Source organism: Triticum urartu, chromosome 2 (assembly GCF_003073215.2).
Source record: "Triticum urartu cultivar G1812 chromosome 2, Tu2.1, whole genome shotgun sequence".
NCBI lineage: Eukaryota > Viridiplantae > Streptophyta > Magnoliopsida > Poales > Poaceae > Triticum > Triticum urartu.
In genome coordinates this window covers 476,239,537-476,249,407 of record NC_053023.1, presented here as the reverse complement: position 1 = coordinate 476,249,407, position 9,871 = coordinate 476,239,537, and positions in this window count along the sequence as shown.

Below are 9,871 nucleotides of genomic sequence, written 5' to 3'. Positions count from 1 at the left end.
ATGGGCACAAAAACGCCCTCTCCACTAGCCGTGAAACCCCGGCCTCCTCCGTCCTCCACCCCATAGCAGCCAATCCACCGCTGCCCTCCTCCATCACGCCGGAGCCGGTACCCCGATGTCGTCATCCAACACAACCGCAACCGCAACGCCCTTATGGACTTAGCAGCTGAAGCCGAGGCAGAGCTGCCTCCACGACACCGACGCCGACGTGCGCCGTACTAGAACCACTCCGACCACGCCGTCCTGTGCCTCACTAGTGTGGCTCCACTGTCGCAACCGTCCACCGCACCGGAGCTGTTCCCGCTACGTCGTCGTTTGCCGCCTCGGATCTGCTTCCCCGCCGCCGACAGACGGCCACCGCACCACACTCAACAACTTGGCCATGGGTTCGTCCAAGGCTGCACCGTTCTCCACAACTTCTGGTTTCCGGCGAACAACAAGAAGATCGTCGGAAAAACAGAAGGAGGAAATAGCACTGCTAGCAGAAATAGGTACTCCTCTTCCCTTATTCGTGCAAATCTTACGTCTCCTCTCACACCGTATTCATCCCACGAAAGAAACTATTTGAGCGCTTCTTACTGCATCTTCTTCGTGATACTAAATGCACAAGGTTTCCTCCCTTTTACTATTTCACCTTTGCTAGAGGCTAGTAGCCCGCCTGGATTTCAATTCAGGGTCAGTCGAACCACAACTAAAAGAAGCAGCACCCGCTTAGGCGCGCGGAGCACCTAGTCCGCATGTTCCCCGGGGAAGCGGCGCATCGGTGTCTATCATAGGGGTGTGGGGCGTAGGAGCTGCTTGCGCCCGATATGGAGGTCGGTCGGGCTTGAATGGATGGCCGGGGGTGGTGCCAAGCACGGCGGTGCGGTGAGGTTGAGGGGAGGGCGCAGGCAGGGGAGGAATACTGGGCCGGTGGTCACTGGAGTTTCGAGGAAGATCGTCAACACTGACTGGCTGGAGGTAGATGAAGGCGATCTGCCCGTTCTTTGTACATCGGACGGTGCAAAAAAAATGGACTGACCTATTTGCTTTCAGTCGACTGTTATTTTCATAGAATCATGTAGTAATTTAGTGTGCCATGCATGTTGTAGAGCTATCATATGTCTCCCTTCATTTATTTCTCACCGACCTGCTATCTGCTACCTTTACACTGTACTAATTGTGCACACACTTCACCCATACTCACACTATTGTTTTTTATGCATGGGTATTTCAGACTCTGACGCAGTGTTGATGAATGCAGAAAAGAAAAGACAGAAGTCGCTCTAGTGTAATTCGAAGATAAGCACTAAGCGTTTCAGAGCTCTAGTGGGTGCAGTGTCAGCAGTTGGAGACTGTAAATGTAGCTCTGCAGTTGATGATCTCAATTGCCACACACAACCATCCCAGGTTCTTGCTTTAACTTCGCGCTGTCAAATGTGGTTGCATGTTGCATATGGTGTCTAGCTTGTATTGCTTCCAATTTGGTTAAATTGCATCTGCTTGCTTTACACATTATACCTTTGATAATGACATGCCTTCCTGTTTTTGATACATATGTCTATTAACCACGTTCGTACATCAAACTAATGCTCTTTTGTATCCCTCGTCAATCACTTATGATGAGACAGTCACCTGAGTGGGTTACTGTGAGACGCCCAACTCGTTTAAAGAGTGCAGTGTCATCCTCCCCACATGATTCTCAAGAAACAGCAAGGCTAAATGAAGATAGTCAACGTAGCTCTCTAGTTGATCACCGCAATTCCCCCACACCACCATCGCAGGTGCTTGCTCTTACTTGGCAGTGTGATATGTGGTTGCATGTTGCATATGGTGTCTAGCTTGTAATGCTTCTAATTAGGGTAAATTGCACCTTCTTAGTTAACACATTATACCTGTGAATATGGCATGCCTTTCTGTTTTTGGTACATACTACGTCTTTCTATTAACCATGTTCTTACATCAAACTACTGTTCATGTGTATCCTGCGTCTGTCGCTTATGATGAGATAGTCACGCGCGTGGGTTAATATGAGACGCAATACTCTTATAAAGAATGCAATTTCATCCTCTCCACATGATTCTCAAGAAACAACAATCCTAAATGAAGATATTGAATGTAGCTCTGTACCTGAAGACCGCACTTCCCCTACACCACCATCACAGGTTCTTGCTCTAACTTCGCAGTGTGATATGTGGTTGCATGTTGCATACGGTGTCTAGCTTGTAATTCTTCTAATTAGGGTAAATTGCATCTGCTTAGTTTACACACTATACCTGTAAATATGACATGCCTTCCTATTTTTGGTACACACTACATCTATGTGTTAACCTTGTTCTTACATGAAACTACCTCTCTTCTGTATCCTGCATCAATCACTTACGATGAGTCACCTTTATTCGTTGCACATTGCATATTATTTCTAGCCTGTTGCCATGTATTGCTTCTAATTTGGTCGAATACATTTGTTAGGGCACCCTTTTAATTTGGCAGAGTGATATTGGTTTCATCTTTCATATGGTTTCTAGCTTGCATCAATTCTAACAAGTTCAAGCACCTTGTGCTTAGTTTACACTTTATACATCATACATGTCAATAAGTCACGTCGTCCTGTTTTTCATACATATTCCATCCTCCTATCATGCGGCTGCCTTACATGAAAGTAGTGTTCGTCAGTATCATGCATCAATGAGTTCTGAAGAGCAAATTTTATTCCTTTTTCTTGTGGGTTTGACTTGACAAGGCAAAATCAAGAAAGAGGAAGGAAAAGAGTAAGGAAGGAGATGATGGTGGTCCTCTGAAGCAACGTAAACGGAGCATCCGTATTGATTCTCCTTGTACTAACTTGGCAGTGTGATATCTGGTTGCATGTTGCATATGGTGTCTAGCTCGTATTGCTCCTAATTAGTGTAAACTGCATCTGCTTAGCTTACACATGATACATGTGAATATGACACGCTTTCCTGTTTTTGGTACATACTATATCTGTCTATCACACCATGTTCTTACATGAAACTACTCTTCTTGTTTATCCTACATCAGTCACTTCTAATGGGACACCTTAAGTTGGCAGTGTGATACTAGTCTGCGTCTTGAATATGATTTCTAGCATGTATTGCTTCAAGTTTGATGAACGCCACCTATGACGAGACAGTTTTAACTTGGCAGCGTGATATTGATTGCACCTTGCATATGGTGTATTGAAGTGTTTCTAATTTGTTGAAGTGCCTTCTGCTTAGTTACCACATCATACGTGTGAATATGTCAAGCCGTCCATTTTTTCGTACATATTCCATCCTCGTATCATGACTTTGCCTTTCATCAGAGTAGTGTTCGTCAGTACCATGCATGACTGAGTTCTGAAGAGTGAATGGTATTCCTTTTTCTTGTCGCTATGACCTCACAATGCAAAATCAATAAAGCTGATGGAAATTGGCAAGGCATTGGATTATGGTGGTCCTTCCGAGCAACTGAAATGGAGGTTCTCTACAGATTCTACTCCTCCATCCTCCCAACAAGATTCGCAAGACAACACAAGGCTAGACAGTCAACGTAGCTGTGTAGATGATGAGCACATCTCCCCTACTCCACCATCACAGGTGCTTGCTCTAACTTGGCACTATTATATGTGGTTGCATGTTGAGTATGATGTCTAGCTTGTATTGCTTCTAACTTTGTTGAATTGCATCTACTTACTTTACACATAATGCCTGTGAATATGACATGTGTTCCTGTTACTACATAAGACTACTATTCTTGCATATCCCGCATCAGTCACTTATGATAAGGCACCTTTAAGTCGCCACTGTGATATTGGCTGTGTCTTGCATATGATTTCTAGCATGTACTGCTTCTAATTTGTTGAAACGCCATACATATTGAACTTGGCAGAGTGATATTGGTTGAATCTTTCATATGGTGCCTAGCTTGCAGTGCTTCTAATTTGTTGAAATGCCTTCTGCTTAGTTACCACATCATAGGTGTGAATATGTCACACCATCCTGCTTTTCATACATATTCCATCCTCGCATCATGTGTTTGCCTTTCATCCGAGTAGTGTTCTTCAGTATCATGCATGAATGAGTTCTGAAGGGTGAATTTTATTCCTTTTTCTTATCGGTTTGACTTCACAATGCAAAATCATTACAGCCGAAGGAAATTAGTCCGGCAGTGGATGATGGTGGTCCTTCGGAGCAACTCAAACAGGGGGGTCTCTACAGATTCTACTCCGCCATCCTCCCAACAAGATTCGCAAGACAACACAAGGCTGGACAGTCAACGTAGCTGTGTAGATGATGAGCACATCTCCCCTACTCCACCATCACAGGTGCTTGCTCTAGCTTGACACTATTATATGTGGTTGCATGTTACGTATGATGTCTAGCTTGTATTGCTTCTAACTTGAATTGCATCTGCTTACTTTACACATAATGCCTGTGAATATGACACGTGTTCCTGTTTCTAGAACATACGTGTACATGATGAGCACATTTGCCCTACTCCACCATCAAAGGTGCTTGCTCTTACTTGGAACTGTTATACGTGGTTGCGTTTTCCGTATGATGTCTAGTTTGTATTGCTTCTGATTATGTCGAATTGCATCTGCGTAGCTTACAACTTATACCTGCAACGATCACTTACTCATAAGACACATTTAACTTGGGATTGTGATGTAGGTTGCATGTTGCATTGTCTTCTAGCTTGTACTGCTTCTAATTTCTTGAAATGGCACTTACGACGAGACACTTTTTACCTGATAGAGTGATATTGGTTGCATGTTCATATGGTGCCTAGCTTTCATTTCTTCTAATTTTGTTGAAATGCCTTTCGCTTATTGTTTTTTTCATACATATTCCATCCTCCTATCGTACGTGTGAATATGAAACGTTGTCTTTTTTGTGTATATTCCATCCTCCTATCCCACGCTTCCCTTACATCAAAGTAGTGTTCGTCTGTATCATGCACCAACTAGTTATGCAGAGCTAATTTTATTCATCTTCTTGTGGTTTTGACTTCATAAGGCAATATCAGAAAATAGGAAGGAAAAGAGTAAGTTAGGGGATGTTGGTGGTCCTCCGCACCGACGCAAACAGAGACTCTCTAGATTTGCCACTGCTACTGCTAATGAAGTTGAAGTCCCAAGTCTACATGATGAGTTCATCTCCCGTACTCCACCATCACAGCTGCTTGCTCTAAGTTGACAGTGTGATAATTGGTTTCATGTTGCATATGTTGTCTAGCCTGTATTTCTTCTATTTTGATTAAATTGCACCTGCTGAGTTTATACGTTATACATGTGCATATGACATGGCTTTATGTGTCTAGAATACACTGCATCTATCTATCATACCACGTTCTTACATCAAAGTACTGTTGTTGTGTATCCCGCATCAATCACTCATGATTGGACGCTTTTAACATGGTAGTTTGATAGTGGTTGCATCCTGCATTGATTTCTACGTTGTACTGCTTCTAATTTTTCGAATTGCCACTTATGACAAGACACTTTTAACTTGGCAGAGTAATATTGGTTGCATCTTTCATATGGTGTCTAGCTTGCATTACTTCTATTTTCTTGAAAATCCTTTTGCTTAGTTTGCACATCGTAGCTGTGAATATGTCATGCCGTCCTGTTTTCCTTACATATTCCATCGTCATACGGTTGTCTTACATCAAAGTATTGCTTGTCTGTATCATGCATCAATGAGTTCTGAAGAGTGATTTTATTCCTTTGTGTTGTGGGTACAGCTTGACATGGCGAAGTCAAAAAAGAGCACGGAAAATAATATAGTAGGGAGTGCTGTTACTCGTCGGGTGAAACGGAAAAGGTTCTGCCATTGAGATTTTGCTGGTACTTATAGTGCAGTAGAAGGTCCAAGTCCATCGGCTAAATCTACAAACACAGTATCACCTGCTCCACTAGCTGCAGCATCCGCTTCAACTGTACCAGCATCTCAACCAGTTACTCGTTCGTTTGCTCTGGAACTGGCCAGTTCCCAAGCTGCCTTCACACCTAACACTACTTCCGAAGCACTGCTGACACAACAGGACTTGGCAAGATCAGATGAACCTCATGAGCATCAACACCAAGACGGTACCTGACCGAGTCAAGTTGCAGTTGCATGCTCCTTTATATGTACTCTCGCAGTTTGATGTACACTAACACTTTTCATATTCGTTGTTGAACTAGCACCACGGCGCAAGCGGAAACAGACATCAGGGATAATGCTTGACAGATTAACAAAATCTAAAGGAGGAAGAATGAAGATCCATTTTGAGGTAGGTTTAAAAAGGCCACGTGATGCTACAGAGTCAGCCAAGTTAGTATCAGAGGCAGTCGTTGCCGTTAGGTGTCATGCACGTATCCTCCCAACGTGGATCCAATACAGGAATGAGAAAGACAATACCCAGTTTAACACCTTCCTTGACCATTTATCCGTAAGTAATGTTATTCATCGCAATTAGTAATATTGTCTTGCTCTGTCCCATACTTTCTAGCTTCCTCCTAATAAGACTCACATTCTTTTTTCAACAGATGAGGTTCAAGTTGGATCCGAAAGATGATGCAACTAAACAAGCATGCACTCATGTTTTTCAGTCTGCTCTGCGACAGTATCGGTACCACCTTAGAAAATCTCACTTTGAAGGCAAGGCTAACAATGAAATCGCCCAAACATCTCTAGTGGAATATATTACAGATGAAGACTGGACAGCCCTTGTTAAACACTGGTCTGATCCAAAGTATCAGGTAGGCTATATGTATTTGATCAGACCACATATTGAACTTGTATTTTTGTATGTGCCTTACAAGTGTATCTTCTTCTAGGCTAACTGTTTGAAGAACAAAACCAACCTTTCTAAAGTGAAATTCCAACAGACAACAGGATCTCGTAGCTATATTGCACACTGCGAGGCTCTTGTAAATAGCTGCTACTTCCTTCTTTTTTGTGCCATATTATCGTATCTATATTGACTTGTTCCAAATACAGAGGAAAGCCCGTGCGGACCAAAAAGAACCTGAACCAAATGCAGTGCAAATCTTCAAGGATTGCCACACCAGCAAGATGAAGGGCATGAGCACACCAGTTCAAGCCACTGTTGTAAGTCCTTTTACTCCTCCTGCCTTGAACTGATTGGTACTATGATGTGTTCATTTAACTACTTTGTTTGATGTCAGTTACTCTATTCACTTTTATTCACAGTTGTCTTAACGTATCATTTCACCTTACATGGTTTAAAAGAGATGAAGTATATTCTTTTGGTCTTGATCTGTAATCTTGTTGTTATGTTCACATGCGCACACAATGATAAAATAGCCTGTTTGTTTTATATCTGTTTGCCCATGATATGAATGGTGTCATACTATGTTCATCCTACTTTAAACCATGTCTCTTTATCCTTAGATGTCAACAAATGTGAGGAAATAGACAATATAGTAGGCATGCTACATGGACATATGTTCTGGAAGTGATTTTATTATGTAGTTGGCACTACAATACATGCTAATGTGTTACGGTAGTTCACCAAAATAAGTTATGTATAAACGTTTAACCTACTTTGTTTGTTTTTGTCTCATTAGTAACTTAGCTGGTACACTAATCTACAAGTTCAAACTTTCAGGAAGCTATGGAACAAATGATTGAACAGCCACAACCACCTGAAGGTGACGAGGCTACTACAGGCACAATGTCACCTCTTGCTGCAGTGCGTCGGTATCTCCCCACTAACAGTGCAAAAAGCACCTTCCTGCGTAATTCTGGGTTGGTTGTCAAGGTAACCTCGTCCAAATCGCCTACTGAACAAAATCTTCCTGCTAGACAGAGTGATATATTTGTGCTCCAGACACAAGTCTAATCCCTAATGGACGTTGTTTCGGAAACAAGAATAGTGGTTGAGAAATGTCGTCAAGATATGAATGGTTTTGAAACCAGGCTATCAGACATTCACTTCGTTGTTCAAGAGCAAAGGCAAAAAAAAGGTGGAGATCGTGCTGCTCCATCAGATTCTACAGCCCGAAACATTAGCACTCAGGTCAAATGATTTGTGCTTCTATACATCTGATGGTGCTTTTATCTGGAAGGACTGTAAACTTTATGCCAACAGGCCTTTTGTTGTATGGTTGGAATTTATTTTGTTGTGATACAACATTTATGATGCTGCCTCAGGCTGCAGTAATTACGACGCTATTTTTGTATAGTGTAGGTTTATCTTAGTAATGTATTCGGCCGAAAGCTTCGTAGGAGCCCAACATGCCAACATTCGTCGGGCCCATTCCAATTGGGCTAAAAACGATTATGGGCCGAAATTGGCATGTAGCCCACTAAAAATATCTGGGCCTAAATCAGCATAAGCTTTCATATTTTTCTGGTAGGCCTGTGCCCATAGTGGGCCTTTAACAGGCCTAAACATAATTTGGGCCCTCAGTAAAAATAGGCCATTTACAGGTGTAAATATCTCGAGCCCATAAAAACATGGGCCTTTAATAGACCGAAAGTTAGATTGGGCCCTGATTGTGCCAAATAACCCGCTGGACTTAGTGGGCCGAAATGGTGGCCCATTTATGATGCGGATCTTTGATAGGCCGAAATTCGGACGGGCCGTAAATGTGCCAACCTAATACACGGGCCTTTAACAGGCCGGAACTTCGGTTGGGCTAGATTATCGTCATTTTTATATGGGTCGTTAATGGGCCCGATATGACGTTGGGCCACATATGGCCCATGGTTTACGTCCGGCGTTAACAGGCCGAAAATGACAACAGGCCGAAAGTGGCCCAAAGCTATAGTGGGCCTCTAACAGGCCGAATGTCAGACATGGCCGAATATTACCCAAATCCTTCACAGTCGTTTATGGGCCGAAAGTTTTGATGGCCTGTAAATGGGCCCAAATGAAGCCGGACCTTTAACAGGCCGGAAATACACCGGGCCGTAATTCGGCCCAATTACTTAACGGACTGTTAACGGGCCAGAAGTGACCATGGGCCGCGTTGATGACAAGTTTAGGACAGGCCGTTGACGGGCCGATTTGACAGAGAATGTTGGGCCTTTAGCTGGGCCGGCCCATTATGGTCTGCAGAATCTTGTGGGCCTTTAGCTGGGCCGACCCATTTTGGTCCGCAAAATCTTGTGGGCCTTTAGCTGGGCCGGCCCATTATGGTCTGCAAAATCATGTGGGCCTTTAGTTGGGCCAGCCCATTATGGTCTGCTAAAATTTGTGGGCCTTTAGCTGGGCCGGCCCATTATGGTCCGCTAAATCTTATGGGCCTTCGGTTGGGCCGGCCCATTTAAACTTTGTGGGCCACTTTTGGGCCGGTCCACGTGTCAACATATCATAGGCCCATCTCGACCGTTGGATGAGTGACACCTGTGCCAACACGGAGCTGACGCGTGGATCCGTCGGCCAATGAGAATTTTACATGTGGAAAATCGGCATTGGTCGTGGCTGTTAACGGGTTACCGGATCCAAAATCCGACCCGATAGCTTAACGGCGTTCCGTTATGGTGGATGCCACGTGTCGGTCACCCTTGACAAAAGCACTTTTGTGACGCGCAATTTATCGTCATGGAAGTGGACACTTCCGTGATGATAATTTTGGCGATGTCATGGAACACTTCTACGACAACACAGGTATGACTATCTTGATTCTGTCATAAATTTGTCATGGATGTACATGCATGACAGAAAATGTGACCTACTGTGAAAAACACGTATCATCATAGAAGTGTATTTGTTTTGTAGTTCCTCTTGGAGAGTGGTGTCTCCTAGATTGGCTAGGTGTCACTTGGGAGCCTCCGTCAAGATTGTGGAGTTGAACCAAGGAGTTTGTAAGGGCAAGGAGATCGCCTACTTCGTGAAGATCTACCCGAGCGATGGCCATGGTGGGATAGACAAG